Genomic DNA, 17,276 nt, shown 5'->3' with positions numbered 1-17,276 from the left:
GCATATGAAATGAAATGTTATAAATATCTGAAAAGTGGACAATAATGACCACCTGCCTATGTTATTTTATGTTCACTTTCGTTTAAATGACCACCTGCCTATGTTATTTTATGTTCACTTTCGTTTAAATGACCACCTCTCTATGTTATTTTAGGTTCAATTTTTCTTAATATTTGTTTTAATGGTCACCACCACCAATGGGATTTAGGATTAAAATGAGAAAGTGCCAATACATGAGATTTATATAAAATAAAATACCTCCTCATTGATCTTTTCTCGTTGGAGGCAATATTTGATTTACTATGTCGAAATAACTTACTTTATCAAGATTACTTGATATACTGAATTACGAAATTCAATTGAAAAATATTGCCGTTACTTTTTACTTCGGCTTCTAAAACATTTCAAAGAGAAAAATAGCTGGGCTTCTATAACATTTCCGAAAAGAGAAATAATTATAGAGGGACAACATTTATAACATGATAAAATGCAATAGCTAGCAAACTTTGTAGGAGTGATAATTCTGTACATATACATAAAACCAGCATTTATTCTCATGTAGTAAACTATGGTGTTGCTGATTCTAAACCAAACCTGTTTTGGGTGGGATGAACATGGAAGCTTAGAATACAGCTATCTACTTGAGAGAGATTTAGCCACTTCTGTTACATTTTCTTCTGTAAATCCCATTTTCTCAAAAGCTCCACTAGCTCCAAAATCTCTTACAGCCTGTATTAGCCCCTTAGAGCCCACATATTCTCTCCATCCCAGAGGAGAACCAGCTTCAACACTCAGTCTCTTCTCAACACTTGGAGGAAGAATGGCATCCCTATATACTTGCTGTTGTTCGTCAAACAATTCCCAACAAACTAAAGAGACCACTCTTACCTTCCTTCCTTCCTTTCTGAGTTTCTTGGCAGCAGCTTCACAGAGGCAGAGCTCTGATCCAGTTCCAATCAAGATGAATTCTGGTTCATCTTTGTCAGAATTATCACTTATCACATACCCACACCCTCAATTGTTGTCCCTGCCAGGTTTGCAGCCAACTTTTGCCTAGACAGTGCAATTACAGATGGCCCTTCTCTGTGTCCAATTGCTACTTTGTATGCACCTGCTGTTTCATTGCCATCACCGGGTCTCAATACCAGCAAATTCGGCACAGCTCGCAGACCTGCAAGATGCTCGACTGGCTGGTGTGTTGGGCCATCTTCCCCTAGACCTATTGAGTCATGAGTTAGTATGTACACCACTCCAGCATGGCTGAGAGCAGATAGCCTCATTGAATTCTTCATGTAGTCTGAAAACACAAGGAAAGTCGCTGCAAATGGGATTAACCCACTACCATGCAAGGCAATTCCGTTAGAGATCCCAGCCATGGCATGCTCTCGCACACCATAATGGATGTTTCGGCCCCAAGGGCTTTCTGGCTGCTTGAAATCCTCGAATTCTTTTAGGTAGACTTTGTTTGAGCTTGCAAGGTCAGCACTTCCTCCTATCATACCAGGTATGACTTTTGCAATTCGATTCAAGCACTTTTCAGAATACCCACGTGTTGCATCTACTGGATCTGGTTTCGAGAATCTCTGTATTTATATACAGAACCACACCATAAATTATATGTTGCGCAATATAAATTGAACTTCCATTACAGCAAACTATACTGCTTCCACATTACCCAGTACGTCCATTTCTGGAATGGAGTCATGTGTTGGGTGTGGAAACCATCTCTTACTAATCGACCAGACCAAATTAAACTTTGCATCTATTATTATTCTGTATCAGACAAAAAGTATTGCAATTTAGTACTTACTGGCAGAGCAGATTCCCAATCAGAAGGAAGTCCACCCTGAAGAAGAGTCATGAATTCTTTCGCCTCAAGAGGATATTTCTGTTTATATATTTCAAGCATTGTGTTCCATTCTTCTTCCAGTCTTTCTCCATATTTTGCTTGCTTCTGCAGTTCTCTGCATCACCAGCAAAAGTAGCCTATCAGTGGTAATAAGCTAGAGATAGATTAAGTAATGTGAATCATAAAGTACACAGAGGCAGAGGCAGCTTTCAAAGAAGAATAATGACTAGAATCAGCTACATAGCAGTGAGATAAAAATTAAAATAGGTGCTACAAATAGGAGCAGTCTCCCTCGTGAAATCAAAATCCTCTCCTACAGTAATCAACTCAATAGAGAAAAGTGAATAGTATATTATAAAGGTCGAATGAGCTAACGATGAAAAATGCTTGTAAAAAAGGAAAATATTCAAGGTGTTTCAATGGAGCATTGTATGACTGAAGACTACAATTCGACTAGCAGTAGTAACCATCAAATAGGAGAAAACTATACTAACTTGCCACAGCAAAGAGTATAGCAATTGAAGCAAAAGAAGTTAAAGCCATTAGAAAAATAGAGCAAACAATCACACATTCATGTATTTTCTCGGAGTCTGAGAGTGCAATCCAATGACGCTGCATCATAATTGAGCCGAGAGGCTCATTCTACAGCCCAGTGTGAAGGCCATGTGTATGTGTAAGTATGTCCATCTGTCTTAAAATAAAAATAAAATATTCTCTAAATAAAAAAGCAATGCCGGCTATAATAAAAAAAGAAAAAAAAACTATGCTATGCATATTTAATTAGTTGTCCATATGGCCTAATATAATTTTATGTAAAGTATAGACCTAATATAATTTCATATAATTTCATGCATATATATATATATATATAAAAGATGTTTAACTTTCATGCTTTTCAAAAATATTTTAACACTTCATATCAACTTCATATATATCTATATATGGAAAAAAAATTTAAAAGAAAATAATTTAATGTTGTATATAATAAAATATCCAATATAGGTTATGAATAAAATATTTTAATATGAATTAATATTGATGTATATTTAAAAATATATTAATAACAAAAAAACCAGTTTAATGTGCGCTGATAAAATAGCTCAGTACACATGTTATATGATCTCTATAATATTCAAAAATACAATTTAAACGATAAAAAATTACACATAAGTTTGCATCTGAAAAAATTTGATCCTTCTCGGCTCATATTAAATCCATGGTTAAGATGGATATATGCTGGTTATAAAATAGATATATGGTTTATCAAGGATATGAGGAAAATCATTTGCTTCAATACACTGGATTGGAACGAGTGTTTTCTCAAGTGTCTCGATCTAATTGATAGGAGTACTATGGAAACTAATCATAGGCTGGATGCCAAGCATATAACATTCGACAGAGATAGCATGAATAATGTAAGAGGTCCAAAAATGTACTGAAAAGCATGTGACATAAATGAAGCTCATCACCAACTTCAAAATTTTTCCTTTTTAATAGGAATTACTTTTCATGTTCTCTAAACAAAAGAGGGATGACCTATTGAACTTTAGTTCTCAACTGTGTGAGGCATTACAATTTTGAGAAATCTACACGTACATAGCATTTCTCTCTGTTGTCTCCTCTCCAATCCTTCAGGGTCTTCTTTATAACTCTCAGACCACTATGTTTAAATCAAAACTAAACATACATAGCATTTCTCTCTGATGTCTCCTATCCAATCCTTCAGGGTCTTCTTTACAACTCTCAGACCACTATGTTTAAATCAAATCAGAGATTAAGCCAGGAATTGAAGTGTCAGACCAGGCAGTAACTCCTCAAAAACAATTTGTTACTATTCATTCAGGTTGGTCTTATTATATACATGAGGGAGAGATTGTTCATTTCATCTCCCGGTGACTATTCATATTCTCTATTATTTATTTACATCAATTTCGGTTATTCACCCAATCTTGATGATTAAGTGTCAACATTCCCCCCCTTAATCTGAAGGGATGTTGGTGAGTCCAAGCATCGTTCTAAATCTTTGAAGCTTTTATCTTCCAAGCGCTTTGGTGAAGATGTCTGCAATTTGCTCATTAGTGGAACAATGGTGGAGATGGATTGTTTTGGCCTCAACATGATGTTGAATGAGATGATATTTAGTATTGATGTGCTTCGTTCGATCATGGAACTTTGGGTTCTTGGCCAATTTTATTGTCGAGGTATTGTCAATCATGAGTGGAGTTGATTGTACTTGTTTTACCTGCAAATCTTCAATAATTTTCCTGAGCTACACAATTTCTTTTGTTGCCTCAGCTGCTGCCACATATTCTGCTTCTGTTGTGGAATCTGCTGGAACTGATTGTTTGCGTGATCTCCAGGAGACAGCTCCTGATCCAAGACTCATAGCATATCCTGAAGTAGATACCCCATTTTCTTTGTCTTCATCGAAGTCTGAATCAGAGTATCCAATGAAGCTGAAGTCGTCCATCTGTGTATACTTGATTCCAAAGTCTTGAATTCCCTTCAAGTACCTTAGAACTCTTTTTGCAGCATACCAATGTCCCTCACAAGGCTTTTGCATAAACCTGGAGAGGATTCCAACAACAAACGAAATGTCTGATCTGGTAGTAGTTAAGTAGTTGAGACTTCCTACAAGCTATCTATACTTTGTTGCATCCTCAAATTCTTTTCCTTCAATGGATGTGAGCTTTAAGTTTTGTTCCATTGGAGTAGTAAGAGGATTGGATTCTGTCATGCCAAACCCGTTCAACAGATCTCCAATGTACTTCTTTTGGGAAAGGAATATGGACTTCGGATGTTGAGTTACTTCAATACCAAGATAGTAATGAACATAGCCCAAATCATCATTTCAAAACCTTTCTTCAATTCCTTCTTTATGGATGCAATGTAGCTTTCAATGTTCCCTGTCATCAAAAGATCATCTACATATACCACAAGATATACAACTGTTTTGCCAACTTTCTTGACAAATAAAGTTGCATCATCAAGATCATAATGTTTGAAATTGAGTTTTAGAAGATGCTCAGTTAGTTTTTCATACCAGGCTCGTGGTGCTTGTTTGAGGCCATACAAGGATTTCACAAGTTTGCATACTCTATGTTCATGTCCTTTCACAGCAAATCCTTCAGGCTAGGACATAAAAACATTCTCTTTTAGATCTCCATTCAAGAAAGTCGTTTTTACATCCATTTGATGGACTTTCCAATCGTTTTGAGCTGCTAGCGCAAAGAGTGTGCAAATGGTAGCCCATTTTGCTGTGGGGGAAAAATTCTCCTCATAATCGACCCCTTCCTTCTGTGCAAAACCTTTTGCCACAAGCCTGGCTTTGTGCTTGTCAAGTGAGCCATCACCATCAGCTTTATACTTGTTCTTGTAGACCCGAAAAAGTCTCCTCATAATCGACCCCTTCCTTCTGTGCAAAACCTTTTGCCACAAGCCTGGCTTTGTGCTTGTCAAGTGAGCCATCACCATCAGCTTTATACTTGTTCTTGTAGACCCACTTGCAGCCAATTGGTTTGGTTCCTAATGGAGGATCAACCAGCTTCCAAGTGCCATTCTTTATCAGCGCATGATACTCCTTTTGCATCGCTTCTTTCCATTCATCATGAGAAGCAGCTTCTTTGAAGGAAGTTGGTTCAATATATGTAGACAAATTCAATTCACAATCATAAGAAACATCCATATCAACAGGTGAATTAGAGTCATCTACATCACCTCCATTTTGTCGGTTTGAATTTCTAGTTCCTGTCTTTCCAACCTCATCAGGATGAACACTTTTAAGTGTCTTTGTCAGCCACTTCGGGGGACCTTTCTCAGATGGTCCAGGCTGCTCAGTTGATTGAGTTGGGACTGAATCAAGATTGAGTCTCCCAATTCTATCAATCACATCACTTAAAGCATCATCCATTATTGAAGTTTCATGTGGGGGAGAGAGTGCTTCAGAAGAAGATTCCACAGGTTGATCTAGTATAAGAATCCCCCCTTCAAGATGTGGAATCTGATTATCAAATTCTTGAAATGATTTTGCATTTGCGAATCTATCCAAGCAATCAAGTTGCCGCTCAACAACATTGTCAGTTTTGGATGATTCAAGAAAGATTACATCTCTAGATACAACAAACTTTTTATTAACTTCATCATAGAGACGGTATGCTTTGGAGGTGTTTGAATACCCCAGGAAGATACACTTACGACTTCTTGCACCAAGTTTATTTCTATGTACCTTTGGTATCAAGGCGTAATAGGTGGAACCAAAGACCCTAAGATGCTTTATCGAAGGAATGTGCCCATACCACTTTTCATAGGGAGTCTTGTTTCTGATAGCATTAGATGGAAATCTATTCTTTATATATAAAGCACATAGAATTGCATCAGCCCAAAACATCAACTTTACATTTTTGAAAAACATCATGGAGCGTACCGTATTTAAGATTGTCCTATTCATTCTTTCAGCTACACCATTCTGTTGGGGATTATAAGGCACAGTTTTTTGATGTTTGATCCCATGTTGGCGAAGATAGTTTTCAAATTCATTTGAAGTGTATTATTTTCCATTATCAGTGCAAATAGAGCCAATATGAGATTGTGCATCATTTTCAATCCATGTATGAAAGTTCTTGAATGTTTGAAAAGCATCAGATTCGTTCTTCAATAAATAAACCCAACACACTCTGGTGTAGTCATCAATAAATGTCATCATATATTTATTTCCATTTGCAGAAGGAACAAGCATTGGACCACATAAATCTGAATGAATGAGCTCAAGTTTTCTATGTGCTCTTGAATGTGAATCATGAAAAAATTGTTTGCTATGTTTTCCTAGAATACAAGCATCACATTGCTTAAGTTTCCTAGGAATTGTAGGCAAAACAACAACACCATTTTTCTTCAACAAGCGGAGGCTGTCATAGTTCAAATGTCCAAATCTAGCATGCCATAATAAACTTGATGGAAGTGTACCTTCTTCATAATTAGAATTGTATGAGAAATGTTGTGCACGAGCAGAGGTACCTTGCAGCTTGAGAAGCATTTCTTCTTCTATTCCCCTCATGACAAGTGAGTGGTCAGATGCTTTTCTCACCTCAAGCTTGCCATCAAACATATGAATGGAGTGACCTTGCTGGTGGATGTGGACCAAGGACAGCAAGTTTCTCTTCAGTTGTGGGAGATATAGAACATGATGTAGAATAAATTCTGGAAGACCAAGCAATTTGAGCCTGATTGTGCCAAGCCCTGATGGCTTGATTTTTGATTGGTCTGCAAAGTATACTGCCCCATCAACATTGTCAGTAAATTCTTCAAAAAAATCTTTTCTACGAGTCATGTGACAAGTTGCTCCTGAATCAAGCAACCAATCATTTTTCCAAGAAGCAAGTGAAGCATTAAATAAATGAGTGGATTCAGGTGCTTTACCTTTGTCTGTGTCATTAGTTTTACCTTTATGTTGGTTTCTTTGTTGCTCAATTTTGTCCCAAGGTAGCCTGCATGTAGAGGCATCATGTGATCCATTTTTTTTGCAGCATATGCAGTGAAAATCTGACTTTTCTCCTTGAGAGTGCCTGCCCCCCCTGCCTCTGAAATATCTTCCTCTCCCTCTCCGACCACCTCTTCCTCTCGAAGAATCTTGGGCAAGATTCTTTTCTTTATGAGCAAGGCACACAGCCTTTTCAGAAGATTCAGGGGCTATCTTCTTTCCAAAAGCTTTCTCTCTTTCAGCAAGTTTTTTCACAAGAGAGTCAAAGGTAATATCTTTGAGATTTCCATTTGCTTGCAGTGACTCAAGATAATTGGAGTAAGTAGGATAAAGTGCCTTGAGAAAAGCATTAAGAGGAATATCCAATTCAACCTTAGTTGCTTTGATATCATGCATTATAGATTTTACTTCGGATGCAAGAGCAAGAGGATCATTATTTTGTAATTCAAGAGTGAAGAGTTTAATCCTGAGTTGAACAACTTCAAGTGCAGAATGTGAGTCTTAGAGTTCTTTCAGCTTTTGTAAGGCTTCAAAAGCAGTTGAAAATGGCGAAATATGGCGACTCCCCTCTTCACTTACAGATGCTGCAATTACTGCATAAGCTTTGTTGTTCTTATTTTCCCAAATGGCGAACTCTTTGTCTGAGGTAGGCTATTCTGGCTCTTTGTCTCCGTCTCCAACACACACTCCTTTCCACAACTCATTGAAAATGAGGGTGTGTTTTATCATCCAGGACCACTCAGGATAGTTCTCCTTACCAGTGAGAACTATTCCCACAATGGATATGATTGAATGCATTGTAAAATCTGTGTACTATAAAAAAATACTTCTAGCAATATACTGTAAAAAATTGTACTTCTGGTGGCAAACTCTATTTAACTTTGAAAAAAAATAATGAGGGATAATTAAAACAACAGTGTATTAAAACCAGCAGTCTTAAATCCACCATATGAAGTTTCATCACCAAGGAAATATGCTTATCGCACCATACGCTACTCCCTTCAATGCATACACACCAGAGGTCATATGCACCGGCAGAGGTAGAATACCAGACTTGGGCTCACATTCCAGCAACCACACCTCAATGTAGAACCTCACTTATGTAGCAAACTCTTTTTTTTTGGACATAAAACACTTAATATTATAAAACTTCACTTATGAGCCTTTAAATATGGCACCACTTATAATGACCATAAGTCATCTTTAAAAAACTCTATGTTTATATATATGCACCCTTTAAGAACTCAATGGAACACAACTTCACGGCTTGTATAATATAGGGTCTTCAAAAATGGTTAACGTGCAGGCATCAAAATGATGTATTAAAAAAAAGCGGTGTGTTAAAACCAAAACCGGAGTAGGCTTACGATATTCAGCTGAGTAGCCTTACCAGCGAGTTCCAAAAACCTCAGCAGCCAGATATTCAGTTGATTAGCATTACCAGCAAGTCGCAAAAAACCTCATCAACAAGATATTCAAGAACAGCGGCAAGGTACACCGGAGCACCAGCTCTGATATTCAAACATTTATCTTCATATTGATATATCATATAATATTCAACGCGCTCTCACGGTGTTCCCACACAGCGCCAAAGTTTAACACAGTTCAACGCACTCTCACGGTGTTCCCACACAGCGCCAAAGTTTCGACCCCAGCTCACTCCACGGCACCTCCAAGTAGCGACTAGCTCCAATCGACTCCTTCAATGCAGTAACGCACTTCAACAATGAATGAGATTTCGCAAGGATTTAACAGAGATGTTAGCCTTCAAAAAATGCAGAACATAGGCAGAATAGGGAATTACAAAGCAGAAGGAAGCCAAAAATGGCGTTGGCTCTTGATACCATGTCAGACCAAGCAGTAACTCCTCAAAAACAATTTGTTACTGTTCATTCAGGTTGGTCTTTATTATATACATGAGGGAGAGACTATTCATTTCATCTCCCGGTGACTATTCATATTCTCTATTATTTATTTACATCAATTTCAGTTATTCACCCAATCCTGATGATTAGGTTTCAACATGAATAAAAACACAAAAAACGAAATGGATTTCTCATCTCTAAGCACAACCATTCGGCACACCAATCTATTCCATTGACCTCAATAGGCACCTAGATACATCAATAAATTTGCGTCCGAGACAAACACATACTCTTATAGGAACATCATTGATAACTCTTCAAATTCATGGAAATCATTCATTCTGAGTGCTACTTCTCATGGGGAAAATTTTCCTTAAGATAGACGCACACTCTTATATGAACATCATGACAACTATTCAAATTCATGGAAATTGTTCATTCTGAGCAGTTCTCATGTGAAATGGGTAATGCATAACTACTCATGTGAAATGGGTCATGCATTAATGACTTACTCGAATGTTTAAACAGATAATCCCATATTTCATTTGTTTACATTAAAAATCTCCAAATCTTAAAGAGAAATACTCAAGAGAGCTCTAAATGAATAGTTCACCAGGCACAATACTACTTGTTAAGGTTTCCCAAAATGGTATTTCCTTTGTTTGACATTAAAAATCTCCAAAGCTTAAAGAGAAATATTCAAGAGAGCTCTAAATGAATAGTTCACCAGGCACAATACTACTTGTTAAGGTTTTGCAACTGGGGTAGCAAGCTAAATGGATTTGAGTATGTGGGAAAACTCGACCATTAAACCCCCTTGAGCCGGAGCAATCTTATGATGGGTGATTTTCCAAGGGAAGACCCAATTACTACTAAATTCAAGTTCCCAAGTCTCAATTACCAGGTGCAAGTCCCAATTTCACTAGTCTCAATCCCACCTCTTCACCTTTATAAGCATCACCTCACAAAATGAGTGTGAAGTGGACTTCAGATTTATGGGAAATTGGTAAATACTAAGTGGATTATTCAAATTTATGAGAAATTTTGTCACTTAGATAAATCCTAAAACCCAAATTCACTAACCTCACTCCTACTTCTTCACTACTTCACTATTCAAATTCACAAGAAATTTAGTCATCGCTAAGTGGACTATTCATATTCATGACCAATTTGGCCATTCTAGGTAATCCCAAAAATGATATTTCATATTTTGGACAAGGGAATCCCTTCGAAACTTAAATAAAAAGAGTATCAGGTGCAAGTCTCTGAGATGATGGTTGATATTGTGTAATTCATTATGCTAATGTCAATCCCACTTCTTTACCATTGTGAGCGTCAAAGGACATGAGTCATGCATTAATGAAAATAATATTCCATATGTTGACTGTACAAGGCCCCCAACGTTTAAATTAAAAGTTTATTATTATGTTAATGTGTGCAAGTAACAGAAATTCATGCGAAATTAGTCATTGTGATTAGTTCTCATGAACTTGGTCATTAGTCATTACGATTACTTCTCATGGGAGACTGGTTACTTCATCAAATATAAAGTGTAGACCAAGGAGATTGATTTGCATGTCTTAAAATCGACTAAGAGATTTTTTCACCAAGGTATTTACTATTAGCAAAGGACAAATTTGGAAGGTTTAAAGGAGATGGTTAATATGAAAGAAAATCAAAATGGCCATTGGCAATGGAAAGTGTTGGAAAAGCCAACCCTTGCTTGGAGCTCTGCAAATACCCTAGAGTAAGGGAGTGAGTTGCCTCATTGAGTGTACCTTCACAACAATTTTTTCACAGAAAGCTAATTTCAACCAAATGAACTGAATGCCAAATCAGTCTACAGCTATCCCTGACCATCCAAATGCCTCCCTGAAGGGGCCCCTTCCACAAGAGGGGAAATAAAAAAGGAAATGAAATTCAGCCAGAAAATATGACCAAAAACTTTGGCAGTATGACAATTCCAAAAAGCCATGTTGAATTGTGTCATCCTTACCACAATGCATATGTCGAATTAGTACTGTCGACTTTGTGGAACCTACTCTTTACTACCAATCCGTGACGAAGGACTAACCAGCCCCAAACTTGATGCTTAAAGGAGGCACAAACCTTCCAAATGTACTAACACCTCCTCAACCATCGCTCCATCGGATCTCCAAGCCCCAATATTTTATTAAAGCGAGTGCCTAGGCTAGAGGAGTGCCTAACGAACTCATAGAGAACCTTCGTCTCCATCTGAATCCCTCCATATAAACAGGCTTTCTCCATCTCAATCCCTCTATATGGAGCCTTCCCCATGCATCTGCATTTTAACTTTTAACCAAACAACTTTTTGGAATCATACCACATAGGCCCTCTAAAACAGCCTTGTCAACACTAAATATCTTTTGAGCGAGATTTCTTTTATTGTGTGTAAATAATATCTTAGAAAGGTTAGGACCAAGGTGCCTAACATGGATGCATGCCAATGGTTGCCTTGCAATGGACCATGTCTTGAAACATTCATAAACCAGGCAGGCATGATTAGACTTAAGTTACTAATCCACATTGATACTTGTGAGTCGAGGAGCTTGTTAACTGACACAAGTTCCAAGTACAAAAAAGGAAAAAGACAATTCCATAATAAGAAAAATCTTCCACAACAATTCTTCTAGCAAAGATATGGCTAGCGACTAGAACTAGAATCTATTTGCAAGTTAAATAGGCTTCGACCAAAAGTAAAATAGTGAAAGGGAAATTTTCCCAAGATGGAATGTTGTGTCCAAGCCGTTGGAATACAATCAAGATTCTGCCCAAATCATTCATCAGATATATAATCCTAATATGATTTTATAATCAATAATGAGCATGGAATTTGATATTTAGTAGACATAGCACTCCATGCAACCTACAGCTCCAATGTGCAGCCTTATTTCTAGTTCTTTATGGAGAAAGGTTTGGTTTGGTGTTTGAATAGTAGGTCAGTATTATGACCGCTTTTGTGTTATTAGGGAGGAATTCAACAGTTAGCCATCTCTATGATAACTGGCTACCTAGGACTACAAGCAACTCTGTCACATGTCTACAGAAATTACTGTAAATCATTTCGTAATCCTAAGATGATTCTATCTGTGCAAACTGGGGATGTAATATAGATGCACGATTATTTTAGTATCACGCACTAGCTGTAGCACATTACTCAAACACAAACCTTCTGTACACTAGGCCCTAAGTTTGTTTTTTACTTTTGTACATTGGACCCTTACTTTTATGCCGAAGACATAGATGCCTTATGCATTCTTTAGTAATTCAGTGTCCTGGAATCCCACTAATTAATTTGAGTCATATGTCGGCATTATTCATATATCCTTCTCTCTGCAAGCTCATTTGAGAATGAAAGCATGAAGAGATAGGTCTTTCAGTGACATTTCAATCAAGAAAGAAAAGTAAATAAAGTAGAAGGGGTGAAACAATTTACTTATCAAAGCTTATGCACTGCCATTACTAGAGCATAAAGAGATAGGTCTTTCAGAGGACATTTCAATCGAGAAAGAAAAGTAAATAAAGCAGATAAGTGGTAAAAAATAAAATCTACTTGACCAAAGCTTATGCACTTCCATTACTATTTTGGGCTCACTTACCTCGTTACTCCAATAGCAGTTTACTAATCCAATTTAAATGCTATAAGTTCTTATGGTGCTATTCCAGATCCCTGTATTTGAACTTCAAAACTTTACCTGCTTATTGGGGCATCATAGGCTCTAATTGTGGTCTTGAGGGCATTAATAAAGTTATCCTGCCCTGTAGCAACTAGATATTCAGTAAATACAAATAAATTACTAAATCTGTGTGGGGGAGGGTGTTCAGTCCCATGCATTCCACGTCAAATTTGAAAAAAGCTAGATGACATACTGGTAGGCCATTGGAATAACATGGAATGGTTCTCTGTCTTCCCATTTCACTTTCTGCCTCATCTGCTTCAGATCTTGATCATCAAATATTCCATGATGAGCTTTGGCTGTTCCTTCCTTCTTGGACAACTTACCAATCAGGGTCTTTACCTGGTTCAAAATGATTCATAAGTACTGAAGAAAGGAATTAGGGAGAGAGTGACATCGATATGGTTTTTTGGCCATTACTAAGTTTTATTTTAGAAAGAGATTTCCAGCATGTAACAGTAAAGCGAATGGCTTGTATTTTGACCAAATATTAAAAAACAGTAATGCCTGTCGGTTTTCGTTAGATTCCTTTCATGACATCTCATATAAGTGCTTTTGTACATTACCTTGATAAATGTAGGCCTCTCAGTTTCATTGAAAGCAGAAACAAGTGCTTTATGAAAGGACTCCATGCTTTCATGTATGTTATCCACTGTAACTGTATTCCAACCAAGAGCCCTGAAGCGGCCAGAAACGTCTTCAGAAAATGCAAGACTAGTATCTCCATCAATCGTATTATGGTTGTCATCATAGATCAGTGTGAGCTTGTTGAGCTTCCAATGTGCTGCAAGAGAAGCTGCCTCATTTGATATTCCCTCCATTGCACAACCATCTCCCATAATGCAAAACCTGCACGGGGATGTAACGTTAATTTCAGGAAACAAGTACAAATTGATGCTTTTAAGACTCCCTTATTCACTATAAGAACCAAAGAGGAAAATAAGTAAAGTGCATCACAACAATGAATAACACCCCATTGCACTTGCAATCCAATGAGAAGCATTGGGAAGCTCACAGAAACTTTTGACACCACATGGACATTTCTTTCTTGAATGTAAATTATTTTTTTTGTCTCAGCGGAATATTTAAAAATATATTTTAGTGTTAATCTTCTATTTCACAATACTGGACAAGAAGATAATATCAAGTTGAATATGTTTTCTTCTCATTGACTGCCTAGTTTTTCTCGCTAAAATGGTTAGAGAATCTCACGTCCGGTGATCAACAATCACTGCATCAGGTTTGTTGAACCGTGCTGCTAAATGTCTCTCTGCAAGAGCAAAACCCACTGCATTCGCGACTCCTTGTCCCAGGGGACCTATTTGGACAAAACATATATGGATTCAGATGAAATAAAGATAAAACAAGGCACTGGGAAAAAATATGAATATTTACCAAGAAGATTACAACATATTGAATATTAGAGAATCAACATCACCATTGTAAAAAGCATTAACATAGAATTGTTATCGTTATTCACTAACTATAAAACTGTTGTTCTTTTAAAGAACAGGAAGATACTCAATGGACAGAAGAAAGTCTAATGAGAAATGTATCCCTCCACCAACTGACTTCCTGTAGTTAAATTTTGAAGGGCTATCATAAGAAAATCTAAGAAGAGGAGAGGGGAGGAGGCCAGCGGAGATAACAAAGGCAAAGTGTTATTGTCTCCTTAAATGGGATTAGGGAAATTGGGGGAAAAATCTATAGTGAAGCTAAAGTTCTAATTATGATTTTCAGTCTGAAAGAAAGTTAAGTTTTGGCATCAGATGAATTAGGGTACAAAGGAACTCCAACTTAATCATTCAAACTTTGAAAGGCCTCCAGGTTGATCAATAAAACCTTGAAAGGCAATTTAGAGGCTGTTAACTGGAATCTCCAGTCGAAGCTGGATAAGGCCAAAGACGCAGTGCGAGGATTTAGTAGAACTGAAATCAATAAATGTTAGAAGACATAGGAATTGATTTGCAGATAGAAGGCATAAATAGAGTGCAACTCAGGCACCAGAAGATAAGAATATGAAAGAATGGGAAGAGATGAGAGTTGAGGAAAGCTACATAAACCTCAAAAGATAATGATGAGGGGTCTTGACTCTCAATTTTCGAGGATAAGGTCAGTGTAATCAATAGATGTTAAAAGACATAGGAATTGATTTGCAGATAGAAGGCATAAATAGAGTGCAACTCAGGCACCGGAAGATAAGAATATGAAAGAATGGGAAGAGATGATAGTTGAGGAAAGCTACATAAACCTCAAAAGATAATGATGAGGGGTCTTGACTCTCAATTTTCGAGGATAAGGTCAGTGTAATCAATAGATCAGCTGATTGTATTTATTTCAATACCACTCAAAGTTCCAGATCCACTGCAACAAAATATAAGATTTGGATGGTATCCCTAATTTTTAAGGAGTTGCATGAGGGAGGAGAAATTTAAAAGCATGACCTGGCATCTTATCTACAGTTCTAAGCTTCACATGAGCATTCGTTTGGTGAGAAGGAAAAGAGTTACAAACTCAGAAAACACGAGGGATTGCAGGAGAGACACGATGGTTTGTTTAAGGAAGAGAAGAAAATAATACAGGTGGTGGTTAAAAAAGAAGACAGAGAAAATCTTGGAAGCTTTGATAGGAAGAACTTGGGCAGCCCTTGGAAATGAACGATGCACACAGATTCTGGTTTGTTTTTCCATGCAAGCAAGCATGTTCATGAGGAAAAATTAGACCTTGCATAGCAAAAATGGTCCAGCTTCTTGGTCTGCAAACTTGAGCAACTAGATGAAGCTAAAGGGTGGATAAAGGACACAGGATCTCATAGAGCTAGAAAAGTAATTACATTCTTGCTTTGAAGCTGAGCAAGAGGTGTACAATTTCCTGGCAGGTCTGGGTACCAAATGCATCATGCAGTAGTGGAAGTCCCATTAATGTGGAATGAAGTCCTCAACAAGGGATATGCCACTATGGTTTAGTAAGATTTCGTTTAAGAAGGCATCAGAAAGATGATGACCACAACCAATAGGGACCCTCAAAACACACGTAGCAAAGACCAGAAAGAGACTTTGCAGAGGGTGCAGGTCCTCTCAGCTGACCAGGTCCCTATACCAGGTGTGGAAAAAGCAGGTGAGCTCAATCAAAGACTCAAAATAGGCTAAGGAGGAGTTCGCTGCATCCAAGCAGAGATCAGAAATCTGACAGAGTATTTCAGGGTTTAAGCAAGTGGAAGTCTGATTAAATTTGAGTTATCGGAATGCTACAAAGAAAATCTGACAACTAACAAGAAAGGGGAGGAAAGAGGACTGACATATACTCTTGAAGAGGCAGGAAAAAGCCTTGTTGATGTATGCCCCAACATGCTTTGTATTTTACATTAATCAGTTTCAGTATGACAATGTTTGGGTCTGATATTATATATGGGAAGTTTAGGCTGGTTCCAATTAGGTTTAGCAACAGTGCCTTTCATTCTAGATTGTTTGCTACTGATTGATAGGATTCTGAGAATAGATTCTAGACCTCTGTTTTGACAGTTGTTTGTAAATATGTTATGACATTAACCAGGTGTTATTATGAAAACATTTTCCCACCAAAAAAGGATTAATATTTCCTGCTCAATATTTCTAGAAGCTTTTAGTTATCATTTATAATTTTTTGTTTGTTCTGGATCAAGTGAAATTTATCTTCCAGAGCTCTACAATATGCTTTCAGTATTATTTGTGCACTTTCTATTTAGTACATAGAAGAGGAGAGTACCTGTAGTAACCTCAATGCCTGCAGTAGTTTCATTCTCTGGATGACCAGGTGTGCGACCTCCTAACTTGCATAATCGTTTTAGGTCTTCCACCTGTGAAGAAAGAAACGAAGAACAATGCAGTTTGTGGATGCAAAGACCAGTACAAAATACAACAGTGTTGAGTCGAAGAAAAAATTCTATAAATTCTGGAAACCTACAGGAAAAAGATATCCCTCCATTCTTTTATATCATAACAGACCAAAAATTGACTAATGGGATTAGCCTTTGTTTAATAATTTTCAACTATATGCTGTCAAGAATAGGCCAAGAAATTTAGTTCAGGGGATTACTTTTTTTCTTTTTTGTATCAAGAAGAATCAGCAACTAGGCCAGGCTCATACTCATGTGACACGGGGTCGATTCCAATGGCAACCAGTATGACCTATAGTCTATAGATGAAGCCATACGCGCCCCCATGCACAGCCCACACAGTGAATCAAGGGATTTGAACCTCAAACCTCAAATTTTCACATCTTCATATCACGGCAATTGCCCATTGAGCTGCACCCCTAGGGAGCTTCATGGGATAACTTCTTCAAAGAGCTATTTTGTTAGGATTATGTAATATGACCGACTGAAAAAAGGGGGAGTCCCAGGCACTTAA

The 17,276-nt window shown here is 37.4% G+C and overlaps 1 pseudogene across 1 annotated transcript in view; it reads right to left on the bottom strand.

Annotated features, from left to right (window-relative positions):
• Positions 1-402: 402 nt before the first annotated feature.
• The window catches only part of LOC149147794 (transketolase, chloroplastic-like), a 44,853-nt pseudogene continuing 27,979 nt past the window's right edge, over positions 403-17,276 (bottom strand). Inside the window, exons 2-7 of the transcript XR_016263063.1 lie at positions 16,633-16,723; positions 14,101-14,206; positions 13,455-13,737; positions 13,082-13,230; positions 1,811-1,964; positions 403-1,583 (exon numbers count right to left, since the gene is read on the bottom strand). The product of XR_016263063.1 is annotated as a transketolase, chloroplastic-like (transcript). The remainder of the gene's footprint in view (positions 1,584-1,810; positions 1,965-13,081; positions 13,231-13,454; positions 13,738-14,100; positions 14,207-16,632; positions 16,724-17,276) is intronic.

This window comes from Pinus tabuliformis, chromosome 9 (genome assembly GCF_031772625.1).
Source record: "Pinus tabuliformis cultivar Carrire ecotype Pingquan chromosome 9, CPIR1, whole genome shotgun sequence".
NCBI lineage: Eukaryota > Viridiplantae > Streptophyta > Pinopsida > Pinales > Pinaceae > Pinus > Pinus tabuliformis.
Note: the sequence above shows the minus strand (reverse complement) of the source record. Positions and strands in the feature narration are given on the sequence as shown.